Source organism: Nomascus leucogenys, chromosome 14, assembly GCF_006542625.1.
Source record: "Nomascus leucogenys isolate Asia chromosome 14, Asia_NLE_v1, whole genome shotgun sequence".
NCBI classification, from domain to species: domain Eukaryota; kingdom Metazoa; phylum Chordata; class Mammalia; order Primates; family Hylobatidae; genus Nomascus; species Nomascus leucogenys.
This window is the reverse complement of record NC_044394.1, coordinates 63,838,884-63,857,151: the sequence shown is the minus strand read 5'-3', so window position 1 is coordinate 63,857,151 and position 18,268 is coordinate 63,838,884. Positions and strand designations below refer to the sequence as shown.

General features: G+C 37.9%; 1 protein-coding gene across 6 annotated transcripts in view; it reads right to left on the bottom strand.

Moving 5' to 3' along the window:
* Positions 1 to 18,268, bottom strand: part of CTNNA2 (catenin alpha 2) — a 1,208,900-nt gene that overhangs the window by 992,620 nt on the left and 198,012 nt on the right. The window lies entirely within an intron of this gene.

Sequence of the window (18,268 nt, the reverse complement as noted above, 5' to 3'; positions counted from 1 at the left end):
GGGGTGGGTTGGAGAATTTTCATTTGTGACAAGTTTGCAGAGGATGCTGCTGCTGCTAGTCCAGAAATGATACTTTAAGAACCACTGTTGTAATCAGGAACCATCACCACACATGCCAGTGGGGGAGTAGTTATCAGGAAGATATGGGATATCTCTGCTCAGACCACATGACCAGTAGGAACAACGCCTCTTTATTTGGGGACTATAAAACTAAGCCTTCCAAATATGTTATCTGAACTATGACAGTGGTTCTAATTTTCTGTTAATTTTTTTTTTGAGATGGAGACTTGCTCTGTTGCCAGGCTGGAGTGAAGTGGCACGATCTAGACTCACTGCAACCTCTACCTCCCCAGTTCAAGCGATTCTCCTGCCTCAGCCTCCCGAGTAGCTGGGACTACAGGCATGCACCACCGCGCCCGGCTAATTTTTGTATTTTTAGTAGAGGCAGGGTTTCACCGTGTTGGCCAGGATGGTCTCGATCTCTTGACTTCATGATCTGCCCGCCTTGGCCTCCCAAAGTGCTGGGATTACAGGCGTAGCCACCGTGCCCAGCCTGTTAATTTTTTTTTTAAAGTACCTCTAGGATGTGGATACCCCATTGTAAGAGGGGCTATTTTCTGGAGCTGAAGAGAGTATCTGTGTGTATGTATCATAGACAGGAGCAGAAGTTGAGGAATAAAAACCCGGAGAAATCTTTTGTCTTATTACATACATATCCCTAGAGAGTAAAAGGCACCCTGGCTCCCACCAGAATACACTCTGCCATGACAACACCATGTCCAAATGGAGGGGGGAGGAAGATGGCATTTGTCACTCTTCTTGGTGCTACCATGTGTATGAAAATTGCCTGGTCTGGTGGCCAAACTATGGGAAAGCCCTGCTTCTTATCTTCCGCCATTAACTCTGCTCAATCTAAGCTCATTTCCCCTAACTTTGACTATAACGAGATAGTATATCATCCATCACTATTCTTTACACAATAACCATTCAAAGCCCTGGCCCAGTGAACTGAGAGGTGACCCAAGATGCAAGCTGCTGCTGTAATTACAGGATCTGTCACCCCTTTTATTCAAAATTGCAGTGATATGCAATGTCTAAGTAGTTTTTGCTATTTGCAGTGAAGGCAGGGTGGGGTGCGGGTATCTCTGCTATTGCTAAAGTATAGTTTAGCACTTTCCTCAAATATTACAATATTTGCAAGACTTCTATTCTTGGTAAACCCATACCTTTTAACAAAACACTCAAAGAAATGCTGCTGAACAAAAATATCATTCTAATAATTTGAAAATACTACTATAATAATACTCAATGTCAAAGCATAAATGCATATTAAAGAATGCCTTAATAAACTTATCAAACTATTATACCCTTCTGAGAATCTCCTTTTTCTTCTACCCAAATAAACAAAATGTTACCACAAAACTATATATAAAGAAAGCTCCAAAGCCTCAAGTCTTTCAAGGTGGTAAGTTGAGACTAATAATATATGGCCTAGACTTTGCTGATTAAAAAGAAATAACCATGTCCGTATCTCACTGAAATGGGTTTTTATACTTACAATAGCACACTCATAAAATTTAATACTCTGTGCAAATTTTATAGAAATTCACCACTCCTGGAGTATGCTAATACAAAGCCAGTAATTTGAAATTGAAAATAAAATTTAGTATCTGTCAAATTCATTTCCTTGCTTTTCACTGCATTCATAGTCTTATCATTTTAATTCATTTTGGAAACATACACAGACTCAGTCTACTCCTAAATTATGGGTTGTTTTCCACTGGAGTGTGAACCTATGTGATATCCAGGTAAGTAGTGCTTACTCTATATGCCATGTGAGGTGTCCAGTGTCCCATCAAGGACCCAAATTGTCTAAATGAAATTTCTTGACCAACGGTTAACATTGTTCAACTTGCTTATTATCCTTCAGCAACACCGCAATTCAGATTTGGACAGTAGATTCCCACAACTGAAAATCAGAACTGTTAGTATTCCAGGTAACATATCTTGAGGAATTATCTTTATAGTCCAAAAGTAACTTTAAATTATTTAATAGGAACATAGCTTCTTTGGCAATTAATTTATTCTTTGTTCTCCTGCCTATAAATTAGAATTTCATGTTCAATAACTATATATCTCAAATCTTCACCAGAATCTCATCATTTCATATTTAGATTATAGCAAACTAGCCACCAAACTGCCTTCCTTTAGTCTCACTGTAAAATTTAGCCCAAACTAATTATCCTAAACATTGCTTTTCTAGAAAACCAAAACAACTGCTTAATTCTCTTTTCCAACAAGCCCCAACTCCTCTTTGTAACCAGTCAGATATTCCACTTTCTGACCCTGCTCTATTGGATCTTATTTCTTTAACAAAAGTCTTCTACTCTGATCAGGGTATAACATTACAACACATGGTTCATGCCTCTTCCTAAAATTTCTATCTGGGACACCTTCCTTCTCATCCTCCAATATCCAAATACTGACATCCTCAACCTGAATCTTCATAACCCCTGAATCAAGACTGTATTTACAGTCAGTAACAGAAGATCTTAAAATTTTTCTTAACTGGCTTATTAAGAAGTTGCCATTAGTTTGACATAACCCACCAGGTTATAAACTCATTAAGACATAAATTCAGTTTTTCATTTATTTTCTCTCATCTGCAGCATATAGTAGAGAGTTAGGCCCTTCATAAATGTTGTTGATTAAATGTAAACATATGAAATATCCAAATATTTATTTGTACTTTTCAAGTATCAGTTCTTTATCTTTTCAATTGTGGGTCTATTTCCTAGAGAATAATAGCTTTTAAAATATCTTTCAGACATATTTTTAGACATATTCTTATTCAGTACTTCCCCAGACCCTGAAAACACATGACATCTTGGTATTATTTAGAGAACATAATTTGTATTTCACATTTACTTTTATTTATGTATTTTAGAAAAATGTATAGTACATATTAGAACAGGATACTAGCTTATTTAACATGTGTTAAATTGTACCCCATTTTTGTTCAGGAAAAAGTAACTTTGAGACCAGTGATATTTGATTCAGTTCTGATTTCCACATGAGTAACTTTGTGCAAAGTATAGTTCAAGCTCTACAGATTAGCCCACAATGCCTCCTAGGAAGTCTTCCTTCTCACTGACTCAAATTGCATTTTGTTTTCAAGACCCTCTCAGGTCCCAACCTCTTCATGAAGTCTCCCTGTTTACACAAGCCCTAGTGACTTTTCTTTTCTCTGAATTCCATTAGTATTTAGAATGACTTTAAGTCAATTCTAATTCAAATACATGATTTGAATACAAGTTGCCTGTGTTGTTATCTATTTGATTTACCTAAGTTTTGTGCCTTCTCATGCATTCAGGAACAGAGACTCTTTACTTTCACAATGATTAGCAGTGTTGGGCATTACTCAAAATGCTATGAGTACTCATGGGCTTGATTCTTTGCCAAGTTCAAGTTTCTCTCTCTCTCTCTACACACACACACACACACACACACACACACACACGCACACATTATAGTTAAAATATAATACAAATGTTCTGATGCAGGAAGGAGATTTTTTACTGAATGCACCACTTTAGCTGCTACAGACCTGGAAAAATAAGTGTTCTCCTTCAGAATGCCTTCTATATTCTCTTTTCTAAATGTAGCTTTTATTTTGTTACTAGAGTCATTTGAGTTATACTAAAACTAATCCTTTTGAACCCAACCCAAATTTCCTACAATAGTTACCACAATATAATTTGAATCCCATTCAACAAGGTGTTGAAAACCCTCAAATTATAACAGTCATAAAAGAGTTAATTTTTAAAGTAATTTTCATAATAAGATATCTTTACTTAAAAGTTAGACAACCAATTTTAAACGAAAAAAAAACTTTTAATGAGGACTTATGTCCAGAATGCATTAGAAACTCAAATTTAATTACAGTGTTTTTAAATAATTTATATAAATAAATTTTACTTTTAATGCAAGAGTCTAATGCTTCTCAATTATTTCTTTGAAAGGCTTTGATATTCTAGCCAAAAAGTACAATCCCATAATGCATTATTAAATAAAAGTTTTCTGTCTCTTCCTTCATTCAGTTATCCATCCATCATTCATTCAATGCCTATATACTAACTACCCACTGTGTGCAAGCTCCAGTTAGGTGATGTGGGAAACATTAAAGTGAATTAGACATGCTTAATATTGATTAGAGAGATGAGCTTTGTTCTGACTCATCAGATTGTAAAAGCAGGAACCATTCACCAAGAGGGGAGCCCTCACAGAGTGAGCTCTGCTGGGGATGGGCATCTCTGGGACCATTAAACCATTTCATTTCAACTTGGCATTTAGATCAGGCAGTAGACAGGTAACAAATGGCAGCTCCGAATTTTGAATGTATTGATGGAGCCATATTAAGTAGTTTGTGCAACAGAGTAATGGGAAAATAATCAATGATCTTTTGAATTGCTGCCAGAAAAAATGCAGAAACAAATTAACCAAGGCTATGAAAAGGCATCCAAGTAACTCTAGGATGGAGAGTCAAGGAGACAAAGTAATCATGATATAAAGAAAGAAATGCAGATATTTAAGAGCTATTTCCAACAGTTAAGTGGTTATACAAATACTTAATTAGTACCTAAGGACTTGTATTTTTAAAGCAAGCTCTAGTGAATTATTATATTTTATTTTAAAAGTCGAAGTTAAATCCACACATGTGCCGGTGAGTTAAAAAGGAATTAAGTAGCAGAAACTCATAGGGAAATTATTTAAGCCTAATAGACCTGCCTCATGCAGTTTAATATGTCATAGACTGGCTGATTCACTGGATCTAAAGTAAACAGGTACTGCTTTGCGTCCAGTGGCAGCTACAGTAAATGGGAAATAATTCTCCTGCATTGTGTTAGCCTTGCCCCTTTCAATTGAATTATGAGTCTTGAAAGGTCATAACACATTACAGCAATTATATTTGCCTAGAAGTCTTTCACAGTGAGGATTGACATTTCAGCACAAGTTGTGTTCAGCATATATACTCCTTAGTAAATCATCTTATTAAACTTTTGATACAGAAAATCATATGTAAAAAAGAGAAACAATAACCTAGCTTTCCTTCTGGTCATCTGTGGGATTTAATTTTGTATTTATGAGCCAAAAAATACCTCAGGTAATATGCTTCTGTAAATATAAACAAATGAATCTACCATGGCTTTAGGAAATGCAAATGAGGCCTGTTAATTTTGTACATCTCAAGATAGTATAATCCTTTCCATTAATTTCATGATATTTACATTTCAAAACAACAACGATTTCACTGAACACTACAGGTCATTGGCCAAAGTTTATTATAATTATCAATAGTTTCATGTTGCTATCATCAAGTCCTGGTATGCTGGAGTGAATGGGAGTCCTTGGTCAATCACTGAGAGTGACAACATCTGTATCAGACAGTCATGGAGGAAGGCACTAACACATGCTGAGCGCGCTGTCTCAGCAGTTACTGTTCAGGCACTTGACCTATGTTACCTTATGCTACATTCACACTGCTGTCAGGTCAATAGTGATAGTATCCCAATTTTACCCATAAGAGAGCTAAAGCTTGCTTTTCCAAGGTTAATGGAATTCAACCAAAGTTTGTTCCAAATCTGTTTTTTTCCAAGATACAATTCAACTTCCTGAAATGTGTTCAATATGTTATTTCACGGGTGGTAAGTCTTGTGGGGCTGAACAGGCTAAGAAAATACACAGCTTCAAGAAACTTCACAGAAATATGTGGATAATAAATCCTTAATGTATTGTTTAAGGTAACTGAGTGTTTAGGGACCATTTTTGACCTTTCTGTTTGTCAGAGAAGACTAGACCTTTCTAACATGCATCTCTCAATACCACTCTGGAGATAAAAATGAACAGATAAGGGATCTAATCCAATACGGAAGGTCTTTGTTTCCTGAAAGTCCAAAACACCATCAAATAGCTCAATACATGTGGGCACCAGCCATAATCATTCTAAGGTGGCCAGAATCACCTCAGGTGACACATCTACAAATGTATGAAACCATCTGTTTCTATCCTTAACTCCTTCCCAATTGCCTTATTAGAAGATGGGGCTTGGTTCTTCTTTCCTGCATCCCATCCCTTCCTGCCTCCTGACTGAGGCCTCACTCCATCAATTTTACTCTCTCTTCTGTATCCTCAATTTCACCCCTTTTCTGGCTCTTTCCAGGCAGTGGAAAGTATTGTCCAATTAAAAAAAGTAAAATACAAAATAAAAAATATATATATCCCTCACCATCCTACTCCTCACTTGACATTCTATACTTCCCTTCTCCTTCACAGCCTAGCTTCTTGAAAGGGTAGTCTATAATGCCTGTTCCACTTCCTCACTACCTACTCATTCCCCATCCCACAACAATCTGGCTTCTGCCCTCGCCATTCCACTGAAATTAGCCTTGCAAAATTACAAATGATCTTCTAGTTACTTAATTCAATGGACATCATGTGATTTCCCAGCTTATACACTGAAATTAGAAAGATGTGGAGAAGATTATCATGGTCTCGGGGAAGAATGACAAGCAAATTTATGCAGCATCCAATATTTTTATAGTATGAACTCATTTTGTTATATATAGACATATATCTGGATATAGAGAATATATTTGCATATAGAAAAAGTCTGGATAGATATACATCAAAATTTTAACAGTAGTTATACTGGGCAGTGGGATTTAGGGTGATTCTTATTCAAAATTATTCAAAATTATATATATTTTTCACCTTATACATTTATATATATTCTAGTTACATAATGATCACACATTCCTTATCTAAATAAAAATCAATAAGTAAATCATCTCAAAATACCCAGGGTCCTCTTTTAAAATCTTATTTGATCACATAGAAATATTTGGCAATGTTGTTGTTTCTTTTGTTTCAAGAATAGACTACTACACTCTCCTGGTCTTCTTGTACCCTCTCAACATCTTATTCTTAGTCGTCTTTGTACCCTCTTCTAGACCCATGCCCTTCATGTTTCTGCTTTGGACTCCATCACTGTGTCTCATCTCTGTCTGCTCTAGTGCCGGTGTGGTCTCATTCATGTCAGTGTCTTACTTTATGCTGAAAACTCCCACATCTATTTCTTTTCTTTTTCTTTCTTTTTTGAGATGGAGTCTCGCTCTGTCGCCCAGGCTGGAGTGCAGTGGTGCGATCTCGGCTCACTGCAAGCTCCGCCTCCCGGGTCCACGCCATTCTCCTGCTTCAGCCTCCTGAGTAGCTGGGACTGCAGGTGCCCGCCACCACACCCAGCTAATGTTTTTTTTTTTTGTATTTTTAGTAGAGATGGGGTTTCACTGTGTTAGCCAGGATGGTCTAGATCTCCTGACCTCGTCATCCGCCTGCCTCAGCCTCCCAAAGTGCTGGGGTTACAGGCGTGAGCCACCGCACCTGGCACCCCACATCTATTTCTTTAGCTCAGTGCTCCTTCCTGGGTTCCAGCCTCCTATATACAACGAGTTACTAGGTTTCCAAGCACTTCAAAATGAACAGGCTTAAAAGTGAACTCATCTTTCCACAACATTGGTCCAACTCCTATGGTCATATGTCAATGAATAGAACTATTATGTATCGGCCGGGCACAGTGGCTCATGCCTGTAATCCCAGCACTTGGGGAGGCCGAGGCAGGCTGATCACCTGAGGTCAGTAGTTTGAGATCAGCTTGGCCAACATGTTGAAATCCTGTCTCTACTAAAAATACAAAAATTACCCGGGCGTGGTGGCAGGCGCCTGTAATCCCAGCTACTTGGGAGGGTGAGGCAGGAAAATTGCTTGAGCCTGGGAGGCAGAGGTTGCAATGAGCTGAGATCACGCCACTACACTCCAGTCTGGGCGACAAGAGTGAAACTCCATCTCGAAAAAAAAAAAAAAAAAAAAAAAAGAACTATCATGTCAAGCCCTGTCAGCAGAAATGCAGTAGTCATTTTTTTTTTCTTTTTTCCGTGACAGAGTCTAGCTCTGCCACCCAGGCTGGAGTGCAGTGGTGCAATCTCAGCTCACTGCAAGCTCCGCCTTATGGGTTCATGCCATTCTCCTGCCTCAGCCTCCCGACTAGCTGGGACCACAGGCGCCCACCACCGTGCCCGGCTAATTTTTTGTATTTTTAGTAGAGACGGGGTTTCACTGTGTTAGCCAGGATGGTCTCAAATTCCTTTCCTTTCTCACCTCCTACAATAAAAAGTTCAAGTCTAATAAATTCTATCAGCACCTGATTGACAACCATCTCTTCTTTCTCTCTCCACCACCGCTGCCTTAATCAAGGCTCTTGGCATTTTTTTACTAGATTATTGAAAGAGCCTCTTGCCTGGTCATGTTGCCTTCAATCTTAGCCCCTCTAATCCCTTCTTTATCCCACAGCCATAATGGTTTTCACAAATACGAATGACATCATGTCACTGTCCAATCGAATAGCCTCTGATGACTCCCACTGCCGAAGAATAAAGTTCTAAATATATTAAATCTCCCCCAGTACAGTCCCATTACTCAGTATTTGCTAATTGTGCATCTTAAGTCTTTGTGAACTCTAGACCTAGTGAACTGCTAGCTGTTCTCCAGACATCCCATATTCTCCCACTCCTCTAAGACTTTTCTTGTGTCATTCCTTCTAAGCCTTTTCTTGTGTCATTCCTTCCAAGGCTTTTCTTGTGTCATTCCTTCCATAGGCCAGCTTCATCCCTGTTTTCCTTACTTGACTTACTTTGGTTATGTTTTGAGACTCAACTCAGGCATCACTTCTTGACCTGTTCAGTGTCACCCTCGATCTTAAGAGGACACAATGCTTCCCTCGATTGTGCCATAAATCTCACTCTGTTTTAATTGTTCGGCTTATTCTCTTTCACACTAAAATACTTAGATTCTTTTGAGGATGGAACAGTGAATTTGATATGTTTGCATAAACACATAAGTAAATGATTGGCATTAAAGGAGCAGCCCCTTCCAAACTGAACGAATTATATGAGGAAGATGCAAAACAAGGTCTCATGAACAAACCTGTCCACAAAATAGTATAGTATCAGTCTCCAAAAGTCACTACAATAAATAGAGCTGCATCTAAAGGTATTTGTTCAACCCCAGTACTGACAGCTTAAAGAGCTCAACATTCAGGAATAGCTCCAGGAAAAAAATCAGAACTTGAGTCAGAGCCATCCCTACTGATAAGCATAAGGTCTCTTGCAGCCATTTTGCTGCAGGAATACCATGATGTAATTCAGGGAAAACAGCACAACAAAGTGGGAAAACCAGCTTCTAGTTATATCTGTACCTCTCAGCCACCAAAATTATTCTCTTGACAAATCACCTGCTTCATCTGAAATTGTAGGGCAGCAACTTTATGAGCTTAAAAGAATCCATTGGTCTTCTGTATTCCCTTTAGCACTAAAATGATTATATCATTTCAGTGAAAATGCTTTTCAGCAAATTATTTTCAACTCTTATAAATCAAATTCTATACTATGTATGATTAGCTGGGGCTTATTTGAGAGGTTCCTTAAGGACTGCTAAGTGATGTTTGTTAAGCAAGTTCAAACACTCTTTCATATACTGGTTTTACTGACCTCGCAGAAGGTGAGCATAGGCTCTGCAATGGTTCTTCAATAATAGAGACAGAAGACCTGTCATCAGTGGGTAGAATGTTCGTCTACACTCCTCCCTCTCCTCTGACCAAAGACAGGTGGAATGAAATGCTTCCTTTGACTAGTTGGGAAACAGAGGGAACAAATGGACTCACATACTGTCTAAGACAGAATTATATTTGAGTGTAATTTAGTTAACATGGAAAACAATGCATCTCACAGACATCTTTCTTCACTCACCTCTCAAAGCCGCCTGCTCTTTCTTACCCTTGTAATCACAGCTCATTCAAATATTGGTCATCTACAGATATGGGTTAAGGCTGAATCTGTCTCTCCAGGCTAAGGAGGAGAATCATAATTATCCTATGTAAAATATGTGGGATATTTTCCTTTTTCCATTTTTTAACTGAAGTTTGGAGATGCAGCCAAACAAGATGTGATAGCAACTCTGCTGGGGACTTCTGGGAAAGGTTTTCCTGGACTATATGGACATGTCCTTCTCCCCTGTGCACTGTTGTAACTAGGCATGACACTGTTGCATCTATCTGTGACTATGAGGGGAGATAATGACAACAACTGAGAATAACAGAGTAGAAGGATGGAAAGCACTTATGCCTCTTATGACAATCATACATTAAATTAACCAAACATGAAACAACCCTATCTTTAGAAACAGCAAATATGATTTCATATTATTTGCAGCCCCAAATCCTCCTAATACTACTGATTGTTTTTCAAATAGCATTCTTTGTGTTCAGATTGATGGACTTGTGGTACTTTTGAAGGGGCTGGCAAATTACAGCCCCCAGTGAAAATCTGCCCAGCACTCGCTTTTGTAAATATAGTCTGTATTGGAAAACAGTTACTGTTTTTCATATCATCTATACTCTAGTTGCTTTTTCACCACAATAGCTGAGTTGAGTAATTGAGACAGAGACTGTATGGCCCACACATATGAAATATTTATTATCCACCTCTACAGAAACATTTTGCTGCTTCCTATTATGTATCAGTGGATTTCAGGTGGGGGCTGTATTACTCACACAATATTTTCCAGGGGCCGTTTTTGATGTCCCAATCATTGTGAAGTAATTAAAAGGCCAGCATTGTTTAATGGAGTGCAATGTTAAAGTCCCACATAACAACGGATATTCTCACTCAAAATACCAATAGTGATCCTACTGAGAAATACTACTCATAATCAATATAATAACCCATAACATAACTTGGGCCTTGGGCCACATGGATTGTTCTTTACATTATACCTACTACCATGGCAACTGTAGGTCTGGTAGATTTATTAGCATAGGTAAATGGCAATCTAGAAGCATCGCACTATAAAAAACATTATTGATCCTCATTAGCTATTTGTTGATAAACAGAAGAAATATATTTATTGCTACTTTAGAGGATTTTTTTTCATTAAAATTTTCTGGTTAGGGGTTTATTTAGACAAACTGAATATTCCAAGTTCTGTTCTAAAATACAAGTTGTTTATGTACACAATTTTTATCGAGGAATATTTTATTTTATACTCATGAATTTTAAGTGCTTTTTACCTCCAATTTTACACAGTGGTTATAATTTCTTTGGAGTTCTTTTTATGTTAAGCAGTATTTATAAATAATGATAATTATTTTGATTTCTGCTTTAATAAAAAGACCTTAAAATATTTTATTGGAATGAACTAAATTAGCCTCACTATGGAATTTGGATTTGAAAGAAAGACAAAAGATATGCATCTAAAACCACTGTGACTGTTTCACAATCAAGAAATATATACCCTTAAATATATAGTCTGCTAAAATATATGAAAATTACAGGGATTTTAAAAATATGTAAATTGCCTTCATAGAACAATTTAAGGAATATAAAACAAATCTATCCTCAATGGAATAAACCATAAGTCCAAAAAGTCATAATTCACCTAGAACTGTTATTTTTAGACAGAGCTTGCAATACTAATAACCACGAAAGCCAGAGTGAGGCATGCTTCAGTAAGACAACGGGGTGAAGGAGCTAGTGGTTTGGTCCTTTAGAAAATAATCAAATGGCACTTCAGCTTTTCAGATTTTAACTATGTACTTTTTTTCTGCTTTAGAAAGTACACATGGTGATAAGAGGAAGGCATTGGGTGCTCTAAACTTCGTGTTGCAAATATTATTCCAGTTTATTCAATCCTTTTTTGTACACTGAGAGTTAGCATTTCTTGTACATGTATAGAACAAAACCACCTAAAATTCTCCTAAACATTCAAGAAAGACATGCCCCCAACTCCTCCGTCTAAAACCTGTATGTTACATATACATATGACAATGAGTATGTAACAACCCCCTGGCTATTCAGCAAACAATAAATACTAAGGTACTGCTATCTGGGAGACACGTAGTGGTTTGTTGACACTGGGCAGTGTCAAAGTTCTTTCAGCGTGGGCCCCAAGTATGAACGATCCTCACATATGAAATGAGTGTAAAATGTGTAAAATATTACTCAGTTGGGTATACAGAGAGGACTGATTCTAGAGAGCAAATCTCTGGCAGAGAGATTACATACAGGACTACACACCCAAGTAGACAACTATTTGATTCAACAGACAGATAAAAGCAAAATCAGGAGTTACCACATAAGGCGTTCAACATTATCAGCACAGCACACAGAGGAAAGGAAAGCCTCCAAAATGACTGTGCTTAGAGAAAATGCTGAGCAAATATACTTGAGAAACTCTAGGACCTGATAAAATAAATGCAACAGAAAAAAAAAATCTGCCAGGGGGCACATAAAACAGGTTCCTGTGATCAATGAGAAAAGAACTCAGTAAGATAGACTTCACAACGAAGGGTTTCAACCAGCTTTCAGTGAAGAAGTGGAAATTGTTATCTAAATATACTATAGATTTTTCATACTTTATGTATGCATACAATAAAATGTACATTATTCTCAGTTTAAAGCACAAACTCAGTCATTTCCAAAAAAACGTCTATGTTGGTTGTAGAAATAATTTGTAGGCCCACCCATATAGCATCGTTTAATGTGTGTGTCTGGAATTGATGGCTCCTACGTCACCATCACAATCAAGGTTCTAATGCCCAAAGGAGCAAAAGATACACAAATGACACCACGTTACAGCAAGACTTGGAATTACACAAAATAATTCACAATACTTGGAAGATAATTTTTAAATACAAATAAATAAAGTTATCCCAAATTCTTCTTTTAGCACTTTGGGTATTTTATGCTGGACTATTTGTTTCTGTGTCTTACATTATGTATACTGAAAGTTTTTCTTTATAATTGGGACCAGTGTACATACTGTTTTAAATAACCCATTTTTTTGGTCTCTTTTACGTAAATCAGATTTCAATGTCAATGTGTGTTTCTGTGTAAAAATATAGCTGCATCATAGACTATTAATATTTAATTTTCCTGCCCAATTCTCTGATGGTCTCCCACTGTTTTAAATGTTCTTGGAATTTAATTCACAGAGGTGACTAAGTAACAACACAAAGACGTCAATGCCATTAAAAGAAGTTCTGTTACTCACAGTTAGGAAATCTGTTACTCACAGTCCCCAACAGGAGGGGGCATGCTATGCCATGCCTTACAGTGCCACATGGGGAAGCACCTGGGTGAGTGAAGGAGGTGGCAAGGGGAGAGCAGGTCCCAGGGTCTATACTGTGGTATGGCAGGAAGGAATGAATAAAGCAGGGTAGGTTAAGTGTGAGCAAGGTTAAGATTGGACAATCTGAATACTTTCAGCATGCTCTGAGCTGTAGAGGTGATCCTTGGTTTTCTGATACCTAGCCCTAGGATGATACAGGGCAGGGGAAATATTGGTTTAGGGTATAAGAGAGTTAAAGAAAGGAGCTGGCTGCTTTGACTAGGATATGGGTTTGGATTTGTTGGTTTGCAAGTGAAAAGTGTGCTCCCAGGCAAGTTGTTTGATACATTTGGAAATCTGCTAGCTCTGCAGGGACAGTCTCTCCAGGTTCAGCAAGGCACAAAGATGCCAAGACATCATAAAATTCAGAAAATTTAAAAAAACGTCATTAATACACCCATACAGATAGCTGCTCACCGAGCGTCCCTTCAGCATCCTTTCCTCCCTCTCCCATCTATCAAGACACTGAGATCATAAATGCCTGTAGCACCTGGCTCCCACTCTTCCTTACCCCACCTACTTCTGGTGTTATTCTTGATGATCTCAGCATCCTTGTGTCTGAACATCTGACCCCCCAACCTGTCTGACCTTTCCTTTGCTCCATCTCAGCCACACATTCCCATAACCACATCCTAGGCCTACTAATCACCAGAACCAGCACCACCTCTAGAGAGCAGTGCTTGGGACCATGATGGCAAAGGTTTAACTGCTCAGAATTGTTAAAATAATTAATCCACTCAAAGCTAGGTCCTACTTATGTTAAAAAAAAGATGGCCAATATGTGGCCAAGATCAAAAAGACTGAAAGAGCATCATTACAGGTTTGGGAAACAGGTACTCTTTATTCTTCTTTATATTCTTTATAAACAGGTGCTTTGAAGATAGGTCAGTACCTTCAAAGGCAATTTGATATTAACCATTAAAACATTTATTTTCATATCTTTTAACTTAGAAATTCAACTCCCAGCAATTTATCTTGCTGATAAAAACTTTGAGAAAAATGATTCTCACAATATTTGGGAAACCACACGAGGGCTAATATGGCTGGCACAGTGGAAGCAATAAGGGGAAGGGATGGAAGTGGAGAGCGGGGAAGGAGACAGGAGGTCTCAAAAGTCCTAGGAAAGACATAGACTTTATTCTTGGTACAACAGGAAACAAATGTGGAATTTTCAGCAGTAGAGCTAAATGATTAATTGGCTTACATCAATTAATGTTTTGTCCTCCACAGTGCACAGTGCCACTCCAAAGGCAGAGTTGCTAGGGTTTCTGAAAAATTAACTAAAGGGTCAGAGCTGCAAAGAGTGGTGAAGAAAAAGGAAAGAGGACAAAGCTTCTGCCCATGAGACAAGAGGCACAGATCGTGAAAAAAGTCTAAAAGGCCAGGAATAATGTGACCTTAAGAAAATAAAATTAATAAAGAAATTGCAAGTCAGAGGCTGTCTTAAAGCCATAGGAGAAAAATTCCATTAAGGAAAAATACTTTAACAACAAATTAAGTGATATTTATGGTTGAAATCAGAAATCAGCAGGAATCATCTGAACTGCTTCTATGGAGCAAAAAATAATTCAGTTAGGACCGCACATTTAAATGTTATTAATTCTTTAAAAGCACAAATACTTACCTATCCTATAATATTTTTATAAAGAAAAAATTTCGTTGTTCTACAATTGACAACCAGATATTGAAGCAAATTCACCAATTTTTTTTATTTTTTATTTTTTATTTTATTTTTTTTTTGAGATAGAGTCTCATTCTGTTGCCCAGGCTGGAGTGCAGTGGCTCCATCTCGGTTCACTGCAATCTCCACCTCCCAGGTTCAGGCGATTCTCTTGCCTCAGCCTCCTGAGCAGCTGGGATTACAGGTGCCCACCACCACACCTGGCTAATTTTTCGTATTTTTAGTAGAGATGGAGTTTCATCATATTGGCCAGGATGGTCTGAAACTACTGACCTCAAGTGATCTGCCTGCCTCGGTCTCCTAAAGTGCTGGGATTACAGGCGTGAGCCACCATGCCCGGCCAACCTCACCAATTTTTTAATGTGAGTGTTTAAAAAACATGTTTCTGGTATAGGAAAAACCTAGGTCAAAATACCAACTAATTTCCACAACACTTTCTCAAGAATGACTTAAAATCATGAATATGCTTTTTAAAATAAATGGACTATCTATACCTATGTGTACACTATAAAAATATATATTCAAAGAATATATATATGCAAAGAATTCATCATTCCACATTACAACACTTACGGGCTGGCACAGTGTCAAGGCTATTCAAAGAACAGTATATTTCCCTTCATTAAATAAAATGTCTGTTTTGAAAAGTATACTTTTAAGGCATCAAATATCAAAAACCTTGAACAAATAATGTTAACCCTTTCATAATGTGTAGTCATACACTAAATAAATTAAAAATAGGCTCCAAGAATAAATCATCAATTGAATATTTTGGAACCAGGATTTACTTATGCAAAAAATTTCTAAATCATTTGAAGCACAAAAGATCAACTTTAAAAGTACACTATCGTAGAATTCCATTTTAATATCAACAACAGAAAGCAAGATTTAATAGAGATGTACCATGATATTACACGGGAGATAGACCATATGTTTATGAAGACAGAATTGAATTTGTGTTGTATTTTCAGTTATGGTATAATGGGGCCTGAAATAGTGAAGTTGCACTTTATGTGTTCTACCGGATCTGTCACGCAGGACAGGAAATCTGCTATGAGGGGGAGGCAGCAGGCAGCACTCTGCTGGGTATTTACAGGATGACAATCATCCCACAAACTTCCCTTAAAGTAGCTCTGAGAACATGGATGCCAACCCCTCCATGGCACATTTCAAACAGCTCTGGGAGCTTCTTCACTCCTTGGATTCATACTCTAACTTGTTTTGTGGTTTATAGCAAAATAGAAATAACTGAAGAAGCATAGGCTTTTAGAGTTGGAAGAAACCTGGTTCTTTGACACAACACATTCTTTATTTGATGGCAAAACCATCTACATCTTTAGAGGCAAGTCTGTAGCACTTGCCTTCATGTTTGGGTGGTGATCTCACAAGATGATAACGCTAAAATGCATTCCCTGAGCTGTCGCCCATAAAGCTTTTGGCTTCAGAAGCTGTCTTGAAGAGAAGCAGTCGTTTAGGAAGTGAGACCTAGGGACAGGCAATCTTAGAAACCTGAATCTAATTATACTTCTTTATCAGAGTCACAATCGATGCTCAGGACCTCAGCAAACATTATTAAATATTTTAAATTTTATTGATATACTATTTCCATAAGCATTATGGGAAAATTGTTTATCTTATTAGTTTCTATGTTCCAGTCTCCCTGCCCTCATCTCAGACCCCTCCGAGATAACCCACCACACCAGCTCCACAGCAACCATTCTAAAATATAACACATATTGTCTCCCTACCTAAAATCCTTCAGCAATTCCTCCTATCGATAACACAAGGCTGTTCAGCCAGCCCTGTTTAGCTTTCCAGATTCATATTCATTTCCCACACCTTTCCCATGTCTTCTGGACTCGACACACACACACACACACACGCACATACACTTATATGCACACACACACACACTCTAACCATCTTGCCATTCCTAGTGTGTTTTTGAGAAAAATAACTACATATGCACAGAATTGGTAAAATTTGCACAGAGCAAGTTCAAGAAGTTTGGAAAGGCTTTACTATCACAGTTTGGTGAATGGAATGGTGAAATTTCAGGCTAATGGTACAAATTTGGTTATTTTTCTCAAAAACATACCCCTCCCACTTCCCCACCCAGTGGTCCTGTTTCCTGGCTAACCTGTAATTAGGGTTTAACATCAAAATCACACATCCTTTATCCTGAAAAGCCTTGCCTGAAGCCTCTGTTCTGGGACCACTCCTCCCTGGTTGTGCCTTCTGTATCTAAGAACAGAGCACATTGTATCACAGTTGATATCAGGGCCACCTCAGAAGGCCACTTGCTGTGTTCTATTAAAATGCTGCTTGAAGAACTGATTCCTAGGATTCAACTTCTGGTTAGCAGACATAAAAGATGATGTAGCTCCCACAGGAGATTTGTTTTCCCACCATTTAATCAAAATAGATGGAAGTAGAAAATGGTCAAACGTCCCTCCTAACACACACCTACAACCACCCATTCCCTCATTCCCCCAGGCTGGACCAGAAAAAAATACAGACCTGCTCCAAGAAGCCCAGAAATCTCCAGACCCTGCCAGAGGGCCAAAGAGAAGTTTCTGTAGCTGGACATTTAACTCATCAACTATTTACAAAGGGCAAATACCTCCCTTGAGCTAAACATTATTCTCAATTTGTCTATATCACAACACCAAGGAGGTAACTGGCAGGTTTATGATTGTTGTCACCTTGGGACCAAAGGCAAAGTATCAGTGTTTTCACTCTTGTTGTCACTGGGCCCTGATGCAGATGATTCTTTCTTTAGGCTCAGGAGCAAGAGCCTCGAGTCTGTCCAGTTCCTGGTCTTTTTGCTGCTTCTCCAGGCCCCTCTCCTCAGCATGTAATCACATCTGAGCAACTGGATGCTTCCACCACAGCGACTTTCAGGCTTCTTTAAGTCCAACCCACAGTAAGAAATACAATTTCCATGTTTTATCTGCATGCGAGGCATACAAACATGTAGCTACGAAACTGAAATAAAAGTTTCATAGTATCTATTTTTTCAGATGTCCTTTTCTGTTATATTCTACCATTGTTCATTGGACTTCAGAATATGACTCTGCACTCTCAAACATTTATACTTTTTGTAGAGACATGTAAGTACCTAATTTTAAACTATTAAGAGCCATAATCTTCCATTTCTCAATTATAGCAATTATCATATCACCATTAATTCATCAAAAATTGAGTCTCTATCACATTATAAAATGTGTTCCTCTTGATCAGCCCCTCTTTTTTCCTGTGTATCTCATTTTATAATATCCCTTCACCAATATTAGGATCCAGTAACAC